At 42.7% G+C, this 16,253-nt stretch overlaps 1 protein-coding gene and 1 long non-coding RNA gene across 2 annotated transcripts in view; one reads left to right on the top strand and one right to left on the bottom strand.

The window, feature by feature from the left end:
- PCSK5 (proprotein convertase subtilisin/kexin type 5) overlaps nucleotides 1-16,253 on the bottom strand; it is a 467,206-nt gene that overhangs the window by 159,867 nt on the left and 291,086 nt on the right. The gene's annotated exons all lie outside the window — the stretch shown is intronic.
- LOC110594598 lies at nucleotides 12,303-13,929 on the top strand. Its single transcript, XR_002481336.1, has 2 exons — nucleotides 12,303-13,384; nucleotides 13,455-13,929. It is a non-coding gene; the product is annotated as an uncharacterized LOC110594598 (long non-coding RNA).

Here is a 16,253-nt window from a genome sequence, read left to right as displayed (position 1 = left end):
CTCACACCTATAATCCCAGCACTTTGGGAGATGGAGGTGAGAGGATTTCCTGAACATATGGGTTCGGGACCAGCCTGGGCAACTTGGCGAGACCTCGTCTCTACAATAAATCAAAAAATCAGCTGGGCATGATGGCGCAAACCTGTGGTTCCAGCTACTTGGAAAGTTGAGGCAGAAGGATCACCTGAGCCCAGCAGGTCGAGGCTGTTGTGGCTGTGAGTGAGCCACTGCACTCCAGCCTGGGCGATGGAGTGAGACTCCAACTAAAAAAAAAAAAAAAAAATCACTTTGGCTTCTTCGTGAAGGAGAGCCAGGAGAAGGTGCAGCAGAATGATCTGTAGAGTTCTTCTGGGCAGTGGTGATAGTAGCTAACTCGGTGTGGTAGTGTGGCACCCAGGGAAGAGGACAGATTCAAGCATTATTTAAGAGGTAAATTACCTCGATGGGGTGATGGATTAAATATAAGTGGTGACGGAGGGATCAAGAATGAATCAAAAAATTCTGGTTTATGTAATAGTATAATAGTAATTAATGCTTATTGTACCTAATACATACAGGCACTGTCCTAAGGGCTTTGTGTAAAGTCACTTAATCCTTACAACGTCTCTGGGAGAGAGGTAGGATTATTATCATCCAAATGGGGAAGCAGAGGCACAGAGAGGTTAAGTGTATTTTCTAAGATCACACAGCTAACAACTGACAGAACCAGGATATGAATCCTGGCAGCCTCCCTCCAGATTTCGTGATGGTAATTACGACATTGACCCATCTCTGGGGAATGGATCATCTTGGGATATGGCAAAAGGTTATATTCTGATTGAGTAGGTCTGGTCTCAGTGTATTCATTTCTACTGCTGCCATCACAAGTTAGCATATACTTTGTAGCCTAAAAAAGCACCCATTTATTAACTCACGGTTCTGTCGATCAGACGTCTGGGCACAGTGAGGCTCAGCTGGTTCTCTACTCCGGGTTTTACAAGTTTACAAGCCAGGTGTTGGCAGGCTGCATTCTTTCTGGAGTCTCTGGGCATGAATCTGATCCAAGTTTCCAGCTGTGGGTCAAATCCTTCACCTGCCTGGAATCTCTCCGGCTTCCCCTTCTGCCTCATGATGCTTCTGCCTCCTTCTACCACATCTCTCTGACAGACTCTACTTTGGACCCACCTGCTCTTCCTAGCTTAAGGTCAGTTGATACTAACCTTTAATTTATTCCGCAAAGGCTCTTCACATTGGTGAATGCCCAGGGAATGGGAAATTGTGGGGATGTTTCGCATTTTGCTGCCGCAATAACCAACCCCCAGCTGGTTGTGAGTAACAAAGTCCTAAAGCATTTGCTTTAACTGAGTTTGCACTAATGGTTTTATGCGTGTTTTAGGACTGGTGATACTAGTGCTACTATTTTCTTTACATTGAATAGAAGGGCTGGAAGGGTTTGCAGGGATGATGTTGAAAGACGGGAAACTGAGACATAGATACATAGTGGACTATTCCGAAGCTTTAAGAATCAAGACTAGAACTTAACTGTCCCAGTATCTGGGTCAGGACTATTTATTTCCTGCCATTTATTCAATTGTTCACTTAATTATTCATTCATTGAGTTTTTTCATCTGTTGATCACAGTTATCAAGCACCTCCTCTGAGACATTTTACAAGGTTCACAAAATACAGATGTTGCCCCCATTGAACAAACTTTGTACTGAGAATTACATATATCACATAAACACTCATACAAGTAACTAGATATTTATTATATAATTGATATAAAAGTAGAGGCTTTCTTTTTTTTTTATTTTTTGAGGTGGAGTCTCACTCTGCCATCCAGGCTAGAGTGCAGCGGCACACTCATGGCCACTGCAGCCTTGACCTGCTGGGCTCATGTGATCCTTCTGCCTCAGCCTTCCAAGTAGCTGGAGCAACAGGTGTGTGCCACCGTGCCCAGCTAATTTTTTGATTTATTGTCGAGATGAAGTCTTGCCAATTTGTCTAGGCTGGTCTTGAGTCCTTGGACTCAGGCAATCCTCTCACCTCCACCACCCAAAGTTCTGGGATTATAGGCGTGAGCTACTGTGCCCGGATGAAAAGTAGAGGCTTTCATGAACGTGTATACTACTGAGATCTAACCTTGTCTGTAAGGACCAGGAATTGAAGTGACATTTAAACTGAGATCCAGACAATATGTTAGCCAGGTATAGATGAGCAGGGTGGGATAGCATTTAAGTAGGGGGAATGGCGTGTGGGAACATTCTAGGGTACAAAGCAGAATAGAAAAATCGGTATGCGTGGAAAATACTTGGGGAGTCAGAGAATGTCCTGAGTGTGGAGAGGTGGGATAGGTCAGATTGACCATGGCCTTCAAGGCTGTGAGAGGGAGTTTCATCTTTATCTTAGGGAAATGGGAAGCCACAGGAGGGTAGGGTCTATTTGATCTATTAAACGAACATTCTAGGCTGGGCACAGCGGCTCAGTCTATAATCCTGGCACTTTGGGAGGCTGAGGTGAGAGTCCAGGGGATTTGACCAGCCTGGACAGCTTGGTGAGACCTCATCTCTACTATAAATCACAAAAACTAGCCGGGCGTGGTGGCGTGTATCTGTAGTTCCAGCTACTTGGAAGGTTGAGGCAGAAGGATCACCTAAGCCCAGCAGGTTGAGGCTGTGGTGGCCGTGAGCCTGCTACTGCACTCCAACCTGGGTGACAAGAGTGAGACTCCAACTCAAAAAAAAAGAGCATTCTAGTTGCTGTGGAGAGTGGATTAGTGGAAAAAGATGAACACCTGGGTGCATTCAGGGAGGCTAACTGGGAGATATTGTAACAGCCCAGGTGAAAAAGAAGTAGCCTGATGGACTAAGATGGGCAGTAGAGAAGAGAAACGGAAGGTGGGTCTGAGACAGTGGAGGTGGAATTGTTTTGACATGGTAATGGTGCAGATGCGAAAGTGAGGGAGAACATGACCAATGACTTCTGATTTCTGCTGTTTTGTGGCTCTTCTCATAACATAAATTCAATTAAAAATCACATTCAGATATCCAATAAAACAAGTTAGATTTCTTGATAGTTTAGCTTTTATTATATTGTAACCATTATGATTCAGGTGGCAAGAAATTCTGTTTAATATCATCTGGAAATAATGTATGTTTCACCAGAGATTTGTCAAAGGAGCTCACAGAATTCATTTATTTTTATTTTTTTGAGACAGGGTCTTGCTCTGTCACCCTGTCACCCAGGATAGACTGTAGTGATGTGGTTATGGATCACTGCAGTCCTGGCATCCTGGGCTTGGGTGATCCTTCAGCCTCAGCCTCTTGAGTAGCTGGGTCTACAGGTGCATGCCATCATGCCTGGCTATTTTTTTTTTTTTTTTTTTTGGTAGAGATAAGAGTTTCTCTATGTTGCCCAGGCTGTTCTTGAACTCGGACTCAAGTGATTCTTCTGCCTTGGCCTTCCAAAGCACAGGGATTATACGGGGGCGAGCCACTGTGCCCGTCCAGAATTTGTTATGTGATAATTTTCAGTATTCTAACGTTTCCAGTACCTCTATTTTTTTTTTTAAGTTGGAGTTTCTGTTGCTCAGGCTGGAGTGCAGTGGCACACTCATGGCCACCGCAGACTAGACCTGCTGGGCTCCGGCGATCCTTCCTCCTCAGCCTTCCAAGTAGTTGGAACAACAGGCGTGTGCTACCACACCCGGCTAATTTTTATTTATTTATTGTAGAGATAAGGTCTCACCAAGTTACCCGGTCTCTAATCCCTGGGCTTAGGCAATTCTCTCACCTCAGCCTCCCAAAGTGCCCAGTACCTCCATTTTCTCTCTCTCATTTTGGCTAGGGCTAGAGAGTGCAAACAATGGCCTCTCGACAAAGAAAACTTATTATTACCCTTGTTTCTTTTTTTTTTTTAACTGCTATTGTTTCATTTGCCTTAGACCCATTCTGATTTTACTCACATGGCTCATTGGTTGTTCCTAATACTCGTGATGGCATTGACTCCTGCCTTGTTCACACAAAGACGAAGTGGTCTTGGTGTGCACTCCTGGGTGGGCCTTGCTGTAGTCACAAGAGATAACATTCATGTGGGGCTTGGCAGCACTATTCACGTGGGAGCTGGCAGCTAAAATGTGTAAACCTGAAGCCTAATCCATGGTAATGCCCTGAAGTGGGTACCCTCCTTGGCTCTTGGATTTCTTCTTCTGGACACTCATATCAGGTTGTCTGGGTTTAAATTAATCCCATCCCTTCCATTTGCCACCAAAATGGTAATAATTTACTTCATCTGCTTCTTCATTTGTAAAAAATTAAAGGAGAAAATCAGATGATTGGAAGTATTGAATGAAATAACCCATGGAAAGCCCTTAGTGTTTTCATCATTAGGAAAGGGCAGTGTTGTCACATCACTTCTTTCGTTTTGTTCTTCTCTGGTGATGACAGTTGAGAGGGAGAGGGCATCTTCTCAGGAGAAAAAGAAGGTACTGAGCAAGCCTGTGGCCCTGAGTCCAGTATCGGAACAGGCCTTGCCAAATCTGTTGCTCCGTCCACAGACGTGGGGGTGAATAGAAGCCATGGGCTGCCTCCTCTCGTGAGAGGTCATCTGACAGCTGAGCTCTGCTTTGCACCCTGTCCTTTCATTTAGCTGGCACAATGCAGCCATCAATCCTCTCAGGACTGAAGCAAATACGGCCTCCTCAGCATTCTGTCTGAATGAATGCTTCCCGAATATGTTGGCAGGAGGCCAAGCGTTGACTTGATGGGGTCCTTGGCAAGTCAATTAGCCTCCCTGAAAAGAGGGTTTGACTCTGATGATGACAATAAGGTGGAGGACGGGCAAGAGTCCAGCAAAGGTCCTTTGTAAGTTGACCCCACAAATCTCTCCATCCCCTCCCCACAGCCGCCTGCCCTGCCCACTCCCTGCCTGGACCTCCATGCCATTTGTCCACAAGCCCTTTAAATGGCTTCATGCCTAGTACAGGTTCTGTCTCTCGGATATCTTTCTTCAACATCCTAACCTCCTTGATTTAGATTCCTGCTTATCCTTCAAGACGCAGATCAAAGGTCACTTCTCTCTGATGTCTTTTTATTCATTCAGTCCACCGATATTTCTTTTTTTTTTTTGAGTTGGAGTCTCACTCTGTCACCCAGACTGGAGTGCAGTGGCCGCTCCCGACCACCGCAGCCTCGACCTGCTGGGCTCCAGCGATCCTTCTGCCTCAGCCTTCCAAGTAGCCAGAATTACAGGCATGTGCTACCACGCCCGGCTGATTTTTTGATTTATTGTAGAGATGAGGTCTCGCTGCCCAGGCGGGTCTCGAACCCGCGGGCTCAGGCAATCCACTCACCTCAGCTTCCCAAAGGCGCAGGATTACAGGCTGAGCCACCAAGCCCGGTTCCACCGATATTTCTTAAGCACGGCAGTGTGCTAGACATATGAGATACAGATGTAACCAAGATGGACAAAGCCTCCACTCTCATGGACAAAGCTGACTGACAGTACACAAGTAATGAACCATGAAATGGCATGCTGTGGTAAGTGCTGTGGAAAGTCAAATGAGGTGGGTAAGAAGGGGCACGTGGTGGGGGCAACTACTCTGAGGAAGTCATCTTTATTTAGTGGGGGTTGATTGATTGATTGAATTGGGGTCTCATTCTGTCACCCAGGCTGGAGTGCAATGGCACGATCATAGCTCACCACATCCTTGAGTTCCTGGGCTCAGGCAATCTTTCTGCCTCGTTCTCCTGAGTAGATGGGAATTCAGATGCAAACCACCACACCCAACTCACTTTTTGATTTTTTTATAGAGACGAAGTCTTGCTATGTTGCCTAGGCTAAAAGGAAGATATTTTTCAACTCAGACCTATGGGATGAGAAGAAGTCAGCCACATGAAGTGGTCTTGAGGTGTAAACAAGCTAGTTTTGATTGAAGGACAAAAAAAAGTTGGTATGACCAGAACTTGGGGGAGGGGTGTTATGGTGAGAAGGAGGCCTGAGGTGAGGTCAGAAAGATCTAAGATAAGGGGTTCAGATTTTATTCTGAGTAAATAGAGATGAAATCTGATTTTATATTTGTAATGGCACTGTGCTGTGTAGAGAATGAACTGGGTGTAAGGAGAGAAAATAGATGAGGCAGAAGTCAGGGAGCTAGCTTGGAGACTCCTGCAGTTGTCTGGGATGGCAAGCATGGTGGGCAGAAGTAGACTCTCTCTGCATATATTTTTAGAAATACAGTTAATGCTATTTACTGGGATGGGAGAGATTTGGTGGTGAAGACGGTCAGGGGGTTGGGTGTCTGAAGTCCGTTTTGGACATGTTAATTTTGGGATGCCTATTAGACAGCTGAAAGGAAATGTCAAGTAGTTAACTGAATCCACAGGTCTCAATCTTGAGGGAAGAGATCAGGAATCTATATACATTTAAGAGTCATCAGCATATAGATGGTATTTAAAAGCAGGAGATTGGATACGATCTCCTTGGAGAGAGTGCAAAAGACAAAAGGTCAGGATCCAGGAAGATATTCACATACTACCGTCTTGATGCATTACTCTTCTTCCTCCACCCCAGTGACCTCTCCGATCCCCACCTTTCTTGAAGGGAATAGTGAATTTCTCCCTCTTGTGCAGGGTAAATTAAGATTCCCACAGATCCCAGATTCTCCCAACCCCCGCAGGACCCATATCGTATCAAATATATTAAAATTCACCTTCATCCTATTTTAAATTTAATTAGTCACGTGCTGTACAATGATATTTTAGTCAATGATGGACCATATATATGAAAGTAGTCCCATAATGTATGGATTATATACTATATTTTTATTGTGCTTTTTAAATGTTTGGATAAGTTCAAATACACACTTACCATTGTGTTACAATTGCCTGCAGTGTTCAGTACAGTTACACGCTGTACAGATTTGTGGCCTAAGAGCAATTGGCTATATATACCGTAAGGCCTAGTTGTATAGTAGGCTACACCATCTAGGTTTGTGCAAGTGCACTCTGTGATGTCCACACAATGATGGAATCACATAACAATGCATTTCTTAGACATTTCTCTGTGATTAAAATGACCCATGACTGTATATATGACTTCTTAAGACTGTATATGCGACTCCTTAAGAGTTGCAACTGACTAGCTTGACATGTTGCATTCTGAATATATTTAATAAAGATATCATTTGATTTTGATGTTTGCAGTTTTATTTTTGCATTTTAGAGCCAACTCTATTTTTTTTTTTTTTGAATCTGCCACCCAGGCTGGAGTGCAGTGGCATGATCACAGTTCACTGCAGCCTCAAACTCCTGGGCTCAAGTGATCCTCCTGCTTCAGCCTCCCTAGTAGCAGGTGCCCAGACAATTTTTTTTGCAGGGATGAGATCTTGCTGTTTCCCAATCGGGTCTCAAATTCCTGGGCTCAAGTGATTCTCCTGCTTCAGCCTCCCAAAGTGCTGGGATTATAGGCCTGAGCCACTGCCCCTGGCCTAGAGCCAAGTCTATTTTTAAGGTTTCAGGCTATTTTTGGATGCCCTGGGAATGCATAGGACCTTAGTACGTACTTGGGGAAGTGAACCTGCACCTCGGGGCTCCCAGACATGTTTTCTGCCCCTTAAGTCACTTGGACAGCTTTATATTATAACCATGTGTTTTAATGTGTTTCACACATTAGACAATAAGCTTGAAGCGGGCAAGAAAAACCTCAGAACTTGGTGTGTGGCAGGGACTCACTAATGTTTGTTTATGGAAGCAATTAATTTGAGCTCCTAGGAGGAAAAAGCCAAGCCCAGGGATACAGTGTGCTTTCTTTCTTACCCGCTGCCCTGCCGCCTTGAAACATATGTAATGTGGACTTGTTTATTTCTGGCAGTCTTAAAAAGGAGGCAGTGTTGTGTGGAAGGTTGAAACTGTGGGCTTGAGTCCCAGCCACACCCCTTGCTGTGACTCTTGCATCAGAAAATTAATCTCCATAGACCTGATTTTTGTGGGGGCCAAATTAAATAAAGCCATTTATGAACTTTAAAATACTGTACTCTTAAAATAATACATTCTCTCCTAAAATGAAAAAATAGTTGAAGATTTTACAACTCAGGGAATGTTTCTAGAATTTTCTAGAAAGTGGGATGCAAAATAACTTTTGTTACCTGACACCTGACCCTAAAAAACCCACAATGGCATACAAACAATGGTTTCTCAGAGAGGAGACCTTGTAAGAAAATCCTTCCGCGATCACTAAAACAGTTCTTATAAATCCCTTGGAGGCAGACGATGGGAAGGAACTCCTGGTGGTCCCAGGTCACATTCTGATCCACTGGGACTTAGTGATGTTGCTTTTGTTGCATCTGTCTTGTTCAAGAACTGAATCTGGGCCTGATCATCTCCTCTTGGGATGATGAGAAGACCTGATTGTACGGATTACAGCCCCACTTTAAGGTTCCAGGTAGTTCCACGAGCCACGGTGAAATTAAGTCCGCCTTGGCTATGTCCTGCTAAATATGTCAAAGGCTCTAAAGTATTCTGCCACAAACTTCAGATTTTATGGGTTTGCAATAAAAATAACATTTGGAAATGGATGCTGACTAGAGAAGAGAAGCAGGTCTGTGCCTTCTGTCATTTATACATACTGGGCTTAGGGCCCAGGGCCCAGGGCCCAGGCTGGGCCAGGCGAGGTTAGGCTGTGGCTGGCCTTTGATCCCCGCCTGCCATTTTTGTGCTAGAGGCTGGAAGGTGGAGTATTGAACTGGCCAGGCCAATGTGAGTGCTTCCAATGTGCAATTTCTATTAATTTTGCTGATGTCTGCCATCGTTCCTTTGTGTAAGGCTTAAATGAGAATATGGACACTGTTAAGAATGCATGCTTACATATTTTAACTGCATAGTAATCTATGTGAATATGATGCTATGTATTTCCATACTCAGATGTGCCAAAAGTGTTGATCACTTGGATTGAGAAACTTCAATTTAGTCGTTTCAACAACAGTCACCTTCATTTTATTTTTTGAGTCGGGGTCTCACTCTGTTGCCCAGCCTGAAGTGCAGTGCCATGATCGCTTGGCAGCTTTGACCTACTGGGCTCAAGCAATCCTCACCGCAGCTTTGACCTACTGGGCTCAAGCAATCCTCCTGCCTCAACCTCCCAAAGTGCTGGGACCACAGGGTTAGCCACTGCGTTTGGCTCCTAACTCAACTTTTTTTTTTTTTAAAGTTGGAGTCTCACTCTGCCACCCAGGCCAGAGTGCAGTGGCATACTCACGGCAACCCCAGCGTTGACCTGCTGGGCGCCGGTGATCCTTCCACCTCAGCCTTCCAAATAGCCAGAACTACAGGTGTGTGCTACCACGCCCCGCTAATTCTTGATTTATTGTAGAGATGAGGTCTCACCAAGTTGCCTGGGCTGGTCTCAAACCCGTGGGCTCAGGCAATCCACTCGCCTTGGCCTCTCAAAGTGCTGGGATTACTGGCTGAGCCACTGAGACTAGCTGGATTCATTATTTTCTAACAATGAATCCGATAGAAGAAATCAGCAGTGTGATGCTAAGCCTCTGATACTGGGATGGAAAATGAGTGAGAAAATGCTCATCTGCAGATGGCTATAGATGATTAGCAAAGCCTTCCATGGATGTGGGAGTTAAGGGGGAAGTGTAAAAATGTAGATTTTTCTTGTCGAATCTACTGAATGCTGAATTACTGTCCTTTGTAGACATGGACTAATTAGATTAAAACCATATCTTGCTTCCCTGAACATCTAGCTCATGTGCAAGTTCAGCAGTTCCATTCTTCCTGCGCTCTTCCTGTTGGCCCAGGTGAGTTTCAGCCACGCATCAAGGACCAATTCTAGTTCTACTTGCTCCAGGAAACTTGCCCAGATCCATGCAATTCAAAGGATTCTCTGCCTGTTCTGAACTTAACAACCTTGCGTTCCGCTCGCTTGAAATTAAGAATTCACTACTTTTAATTGTCCTACGGCTTAATTTTACTATGAGTCTGGGTCTGCCATCCCAATCAATTAATTTCAAGTCTATGTGGCTCAGCTTTCTTACTTGTAAAGAGAACGATACCTTTACCTCTGGAGTTTTTCTGAGAATTAAGAGAGGATATATGCACAGTATGTATATACGCACTGTGTAGTTTCTTATTGTGTGTGTAGCATCTAGTAAGCAGACAATAAAATTAATTTCTCTCCATCTCCATAATGGGACTTCATGGCAACAGACGTTCTCTCTTATATCTTTTTGTATCCCCGATCTTTAAACCTACTTGGAGCTCAATTTATTTGCTGCTTTGGAGGATTTCTTGTTTCTTTTTGTAAAAGGCAGGGCACTGAAACTTCAAGACTAGTGATTGTTTCTCAAGCAGGTTTCACAAAGATCTACACTCCTCTGTGGTTTTTAGCTAACTGTTCAATCCCACTCCTTGGCAGGTACTTGAGATTTTAGATAAAATCATCACCTCGGCATCCAGGGATACAGCTACTGTGACTTTACGTGTCAGCAAATTGAACAAAGTCATCTTTTCCTTTGACAGCTTTTAACCTGGCCACCTCCTTGCCCCCAGCCCATGGCCCTGCCCCTACACACACACACACACACACACACACACACACACACACACACACACACACACACACACACACACGCTGGTGGGTATGCAGTTCTCTGGAGGAAGATCAGGTCCACATGGACCCTACCCTGGGGTCCAGCATCTGTAGAGTCTGATTGATACGAGACCAAGCTTTTGTAGATTTTTTTCACAGTCTGCTTTCTAAAAATGGCATTTAATATATATTCATGACCAAATCTTACCTGTTCCTTTCTTACATTGCTGTTTCTCTCTCTCTCCTTCTCAATTCCCACCTCTACTCACCCTTTTTTTTCTAATTTTATTCATCTCCACCACTCTCTCCTTCATATTCAGCGTCTATGTTGGAATAGACAAGTTTCTCATGACCCTGCCCTTCCAGAGATGTTTACACATGGGCATGAACAGATCGAATAAACAGGAACTTAGGTTAATTTAATAGAAAAAATAAAATATGGAATAACATTGATTTTGGCCAGTATCAATTACAACCGTTCTACTATATTTTACAAAAAAACAACTGAACATTTTACACATGTACAGTATTTTTCAGTAAAAGTGGATTTGGATTTAACAACGGGTCACTATTTTAAAAATAAGAAGACAAAAGAGAACAGAAGATAGGACTTTTGTCTCTAGAAGGTTAGAGCATTTGTTAAGTCTCCAAACTTTGTACTATCTGTTACATATATCTCATTATGAATATATATATTTATACATAATATATAACATTAACTTAAACTTTGAAAGCATTATGTTCTAGTTAATAATGTTATGTAGATAAATGAGGCAGTAACACACTAGTAGTTAAACCAGTATTTCCGCGATATGTACCTGCATGGTCAGTGGGAAATGGAACACACACGCTGGTGGGCCCCAGTGGATTCGGCTGTTATGTTGACGGTTATTTGTCTAAGAAAACAGACACCATTTTTATCTTTCCTATTATAGTAACCTTGTGCCTCAAATATTACGGGCTGGTTCAGCTAAGTAGATTCCTTTGTAGGCAAATCTGGTTTTGCCATCTGCTTGCCCTTGCTTTAGGCTTGTGCTTGCATTTGTCCACTTAAGACTGTGCTTTTAAAGGTAAAACTATATGCTGTACCCAAGATTAACTTTCGTTTTTCATGCCAGAAGTGCCTGCAGTGTTACAAAAGGGAAAATTGCTCAGCAAGTTGGTTCCCTGGTTACTTACAAATCATTATGTGACTCAGTAAAATTACAATGCTATTAAGAGGATCATTAGGCTATTTACTTATTATTCACCTGGGGTTGTAAGTTAACTTTGATGTCTAGGAATATTTTCAAGGCAGGCTTTTTATTAGCTTGCTGCTTAGATGGGGAACCTTAGCATCCACTTCCCAGCTCTTTTCCAGGATAGTCTATTTTGACACCATTCTTCCCAGCTGTGAAGCCAGCAGCACCTTGGAAGTGAGGCTCTCAGAAGCAAAAAGCCTGCAAGATGGCCGGTCACTCCCAAAGCAAACGAGGTCACCAATGGAGCTTTGATATGAAAAACGAAGAAACTTGATATCATTCTACCCTGCTCTAAACAGAGGAAGTGTAAAAAGATCTAAAGATTTCATTGTTTCTGACCACTGACCATAGTTTTCTCATAATTCGGCCTGCTGGTTTCCATGAAATCTTTAGGGAGTCATAGAAAACCAGTGAAAATATTTCAAAAAAAAAAAAAAAAAAAATAGACGATCTCAACGACATTCAGTGGACAGCTATGTGCCAGTATAGCATAGTTATAGATGGACAGAGGAGTAGGAAAGGAAGAGAAAAGGGTACAATCATGCCACCCATAATCAATTTCCAGTTTTATTTTCTTAAAATGACAAGATGAAAAAAACTTCTAATAAGCACCATTGAAAAAAGTTGCCTGGCCAACATGGGCATGAGCTTAAATATTATTTAAATAAATTCCATTTCTGAAAAAATACAGGACCTCTTAGAAACTTTTTGACTCCAGGAAGAAATTTCCTGCATCATCTCCAAAACGCTTCCCATGATGACAAACAGAATTTCTGATGGCCTTTCAACAAATGGGGATAATGGCTAGATAGCACCAAGAGATTGTGCAGGGGCTACAAAGTTAACGCTCTGAATTTCAGGGAAGCTGGATCAGTCTCGGCTCTTTCATGCACCTCTGCATTCTGTCCATCTGTCCATCACCAATTTGACTACACAGTGCAATCCCATGTGGTGAGCTGTGTGTAAAATAACCCAATCTACAATGGAAAAGCCAGTAGCAGCAAGTCTATCTGATGAAGCCAGTGGAGCAGACTTATCAAATGAGTCAAATGCAAAAACCAGTACATAACGCAGGAAGCAAATTATGTGTGGAAAAGTATCACTGTTTAGCTGTGAAATACGAAGACAGATGACACTGAACACAACTCGGTAGGATGTTCTCAATGCCCTCAGGTCCAGTTTTCGGTCATTTCCCCCCAATGGTAGACTCAAGCACGAAAAATGATCGATGCAAGAGCTTTCTGTTTCATTTTGGTCTATGTATGCTCTTGTGATATTTTGGAAAGGTATTTTTAGGCGCCTGAAAGGGGAAACAAGCACATAAATGCAAAAGGGAAAAAAATGGACCTTCAAAACCAGGGCAGGAAATCAAATCATTACTTTAACGTCAAATTTTGGCATCAAATGCTTTGGTCATACAATACTGTCTCTGTGGTTCTGGCTGTTTAGCACTAAACACCCAGTTATAAAAGGTAGGCTTGTTGTAGGTTTATTTTTTTCTTTCATTTAAGTTCTGACAAAACAGTTCACCATCTCCCTGCACAAACTTGAGAGAAAGAGAGAAAGACAGAGTGAGAGCGAGCGAGAGAGGGGGGGGAGAGAGAGAGAGAGAGAGAAAGAGAGAGAGAGAGAGAGAGAGAGAGAGAGAGAGAAGAGAGCAAGAAAGAGAGAGGTGGCTTGCTTTTTTTTGGCTTGTTTTTTTTTTCTTTTTAATAATATGGAATAATCTATAACTCTACAGGAACAAGGAAATCTAAGGTGGCTGCTCAGCCTTGGAATGTACATGTTTTGCAGCAAAGTTGTTGAAGAACCTTCCGTTGGCACAGATTGTTCTTTTTCACAAGCATACAGAAGCCTCCTTCGGCCCAGGACTCTTCCGTTGCTTTTCCGGGAAGTCAGCAAGAGAGAGGGAGAGTTGAGGACGAGAGCAGCGTGATGTACACACACGGAAGAAGGTTGTGATTGGCCAGAGAGGCAGATTGGGGATTGGAAGAGATCATTCAGGAGTAGTCAACAGGAGGAAATTTGGTCCACCCAAAGTGATTTCAGTCAACAGCATTGTTTTTCAAGGAGAGATATTGCAGTCCAACGGTAAATGTGATTGGTATCCATTTTGTACAGGAGGAAAAAAAAGATTAGAAAAAGAATAAATTAGAAGTCAATAATAACACAAGCAAGAAATTGTTCTTCTTAGAATTACCTAGAGCAGAGACTATATAATCATTTATACCATATTTCATTGACTCCAAGACATAGGATGTATGATGCAGCACCATTTTAAGTAACACAAAGAAAAAAAATGCTTCTTATTAAACTGTGATACAATATCCTCTAATCAATTTGAATTTTAATTCTACATTCCATTTTGTTTCCACTCTTATGCAAAAAGCCTTCTTTTGAATATTGAACAACAGGTCAATTTTCTGAAGTGCTTTTGAACTGTAATTAAATTTAACACAAGAAGTAGTAGCCATGTGTCTAACTCCCAGCAGAACAGACATCTCTGCGCCCAAGTCTAATATCCGGGCAGCAACCCCAATGTCACACGAACCTGCTGGGTCAAAAGCAGTTGTAAACTGCCATGGATTTGAAGATGCATCTGATTTCAGAGATGTTAAAATGTAAAAAATGTACGTCTTAGAATCATGGAAACATGGTGGTTGAAAGAGAATAAATAGCACATCCTCAAATGCAGTTGTGATATGATCTGAAAAGCATGGCAAGTTTTCGATGATCTCATTCTTTAACCTGAAAATGGACTAATTTGCAAATATTCCTAGTTTGCCCACAATCCTGACACTCCACTTTTAGCCATTTGACCTAACTTATCCCACGCTCACCATGGTTTAGGGAAAGCAGTTTAAAGCATTATAACTCGTGAAATGCCTGGTGTCAAAGGCTCTCGGTGAAAATTTCAAGATACAGTAGATTTCCTGCATTGATTACTTAAAAATCTTCCTCACTTTCCTGGTTACTAATTTACAAAATATTCTGCCCAATAGGGCAACCATGTTTTTAAGTAAAAGTGAGGAGGTACTTGCAGGTAACTAAAAGTGATTCCTAGGGTGCCACCACCCACCACCCCAGGTCTCTCACCCCAATATGGTGTGGTTAGAATCAACCCTGGCAAGAAACCTCCAAAACCAACCATACATTAGAAAACCATGAAGATGCAGAGTCACCTATGATGCCCCAAGGACATGAAGCCACAAAGATATTCTATCAGTGCCATCAAGTACCCAGTTCTTCGTAATATGCCCAATAGGGAGCTGGGGCATAGCCAATACAAGGTCAGTGGTATTATCTTCCTCATTATTTACAGATTAGGGAACAGAGGCCCAGAGAAGTGTAGAATCTGCCCATGTCCTAAAGCCCAGATATGAATCACAGCATTCTGACTCCCAAGTCTACATTCTCCCAACCATAGTACTGCTCTGCTTCTCGTGAAAATTCCAGAAGAGAAAACATTCAAGAGAAGGGAAAGAATACACTTGGGACTGTTCCAAAGGCTTGTTTTTGTTTTTTTGTTGTTTTGTTTTTTTTACCTTCTTCTATTTTTATAACAACCCAAAGATGTTTTTGAACAACAATGGCTCGAATAATTTCTTTCTACATCACTGAGACGTTATTTTCTGTATAAAATTTAGGCACAAATTTTAAGGTCCCTTCAGTATAAATTATACCAAGTTAACATTCACAAAATGTTGGAAGAATTTAAATTCATTTACCTTACAAGTGGGGAGACAGGTTAGAGAAGTGAGGGAACTTGGCATTTGCCAGATTGTTAGGGAGAATGGGACAGTGCAGTATTTCTCAAACCTGGCTGCACATTAGAGATACCTGAGAAGTTAAACCCACATGGGGGCTACACCTCACATCAATTTAATCAGAATCTTTGGGAAAAGGCTTTGGGTCCTGGCAGCTTGGTTGAGAACCACTGGTGCAAAGAAAAGAAACACAGACCAACATTTAGAAGTATTAAGTTCTACACTTGGGTCTACCACTTCCTAGCTCCACAAACTTGTGGTTTCCCTTCTGTAAGATTGAAATACTAATTCCTAGCCTCATAGGTTTAATGAAAGATTCAGATACCACTTGATTACTATTGAAGTATCAAATTATAAACATTCTAAATAATAGGGATTGGTGAGGCCGGGCGCAGTGGCTCAAGCCTGTGATCCCAGCACTTTGGGAGACTGAGGCGAGAAGACTGCCTGAGCCCAGGGTTTTGAGACTAGTCTGGGCAACTTGGCGAGACCTCGTCTCTACAATAAAGTAAAAAATTAGCCAGGTGTGATGGTGCACGGCTGTAGCTCCAGCTACTTGGAAGACTGAGGCAAAAGGATTGTCTGAGCACAGCAGGTCGAGGCTGCAGTGGCCGTGAACATGTCACTGCACTCCAACATGGGCGACAGAGTGAGGTTCTGACTCAAAAAAAAA

This window comes from Carlito syrichta, unplaced genomic scaffold (assembly GCF_000164805.1).
Source record: "Carlito syrichta isolate Samal-C Ts95f unplaced genomic scaffold, Tarsius_syrichta-2.0.1 Scaffold316420, whole genome shotgun sequence".
NCBI lineage: Eukaryota > Metazoa > Chordata > Mammalia > Primates > Tarsiidae > Carlito > Carlito syrichta.
This window is presented reverse-complemented; position numbering and strand designations above follow the sequence as displayed.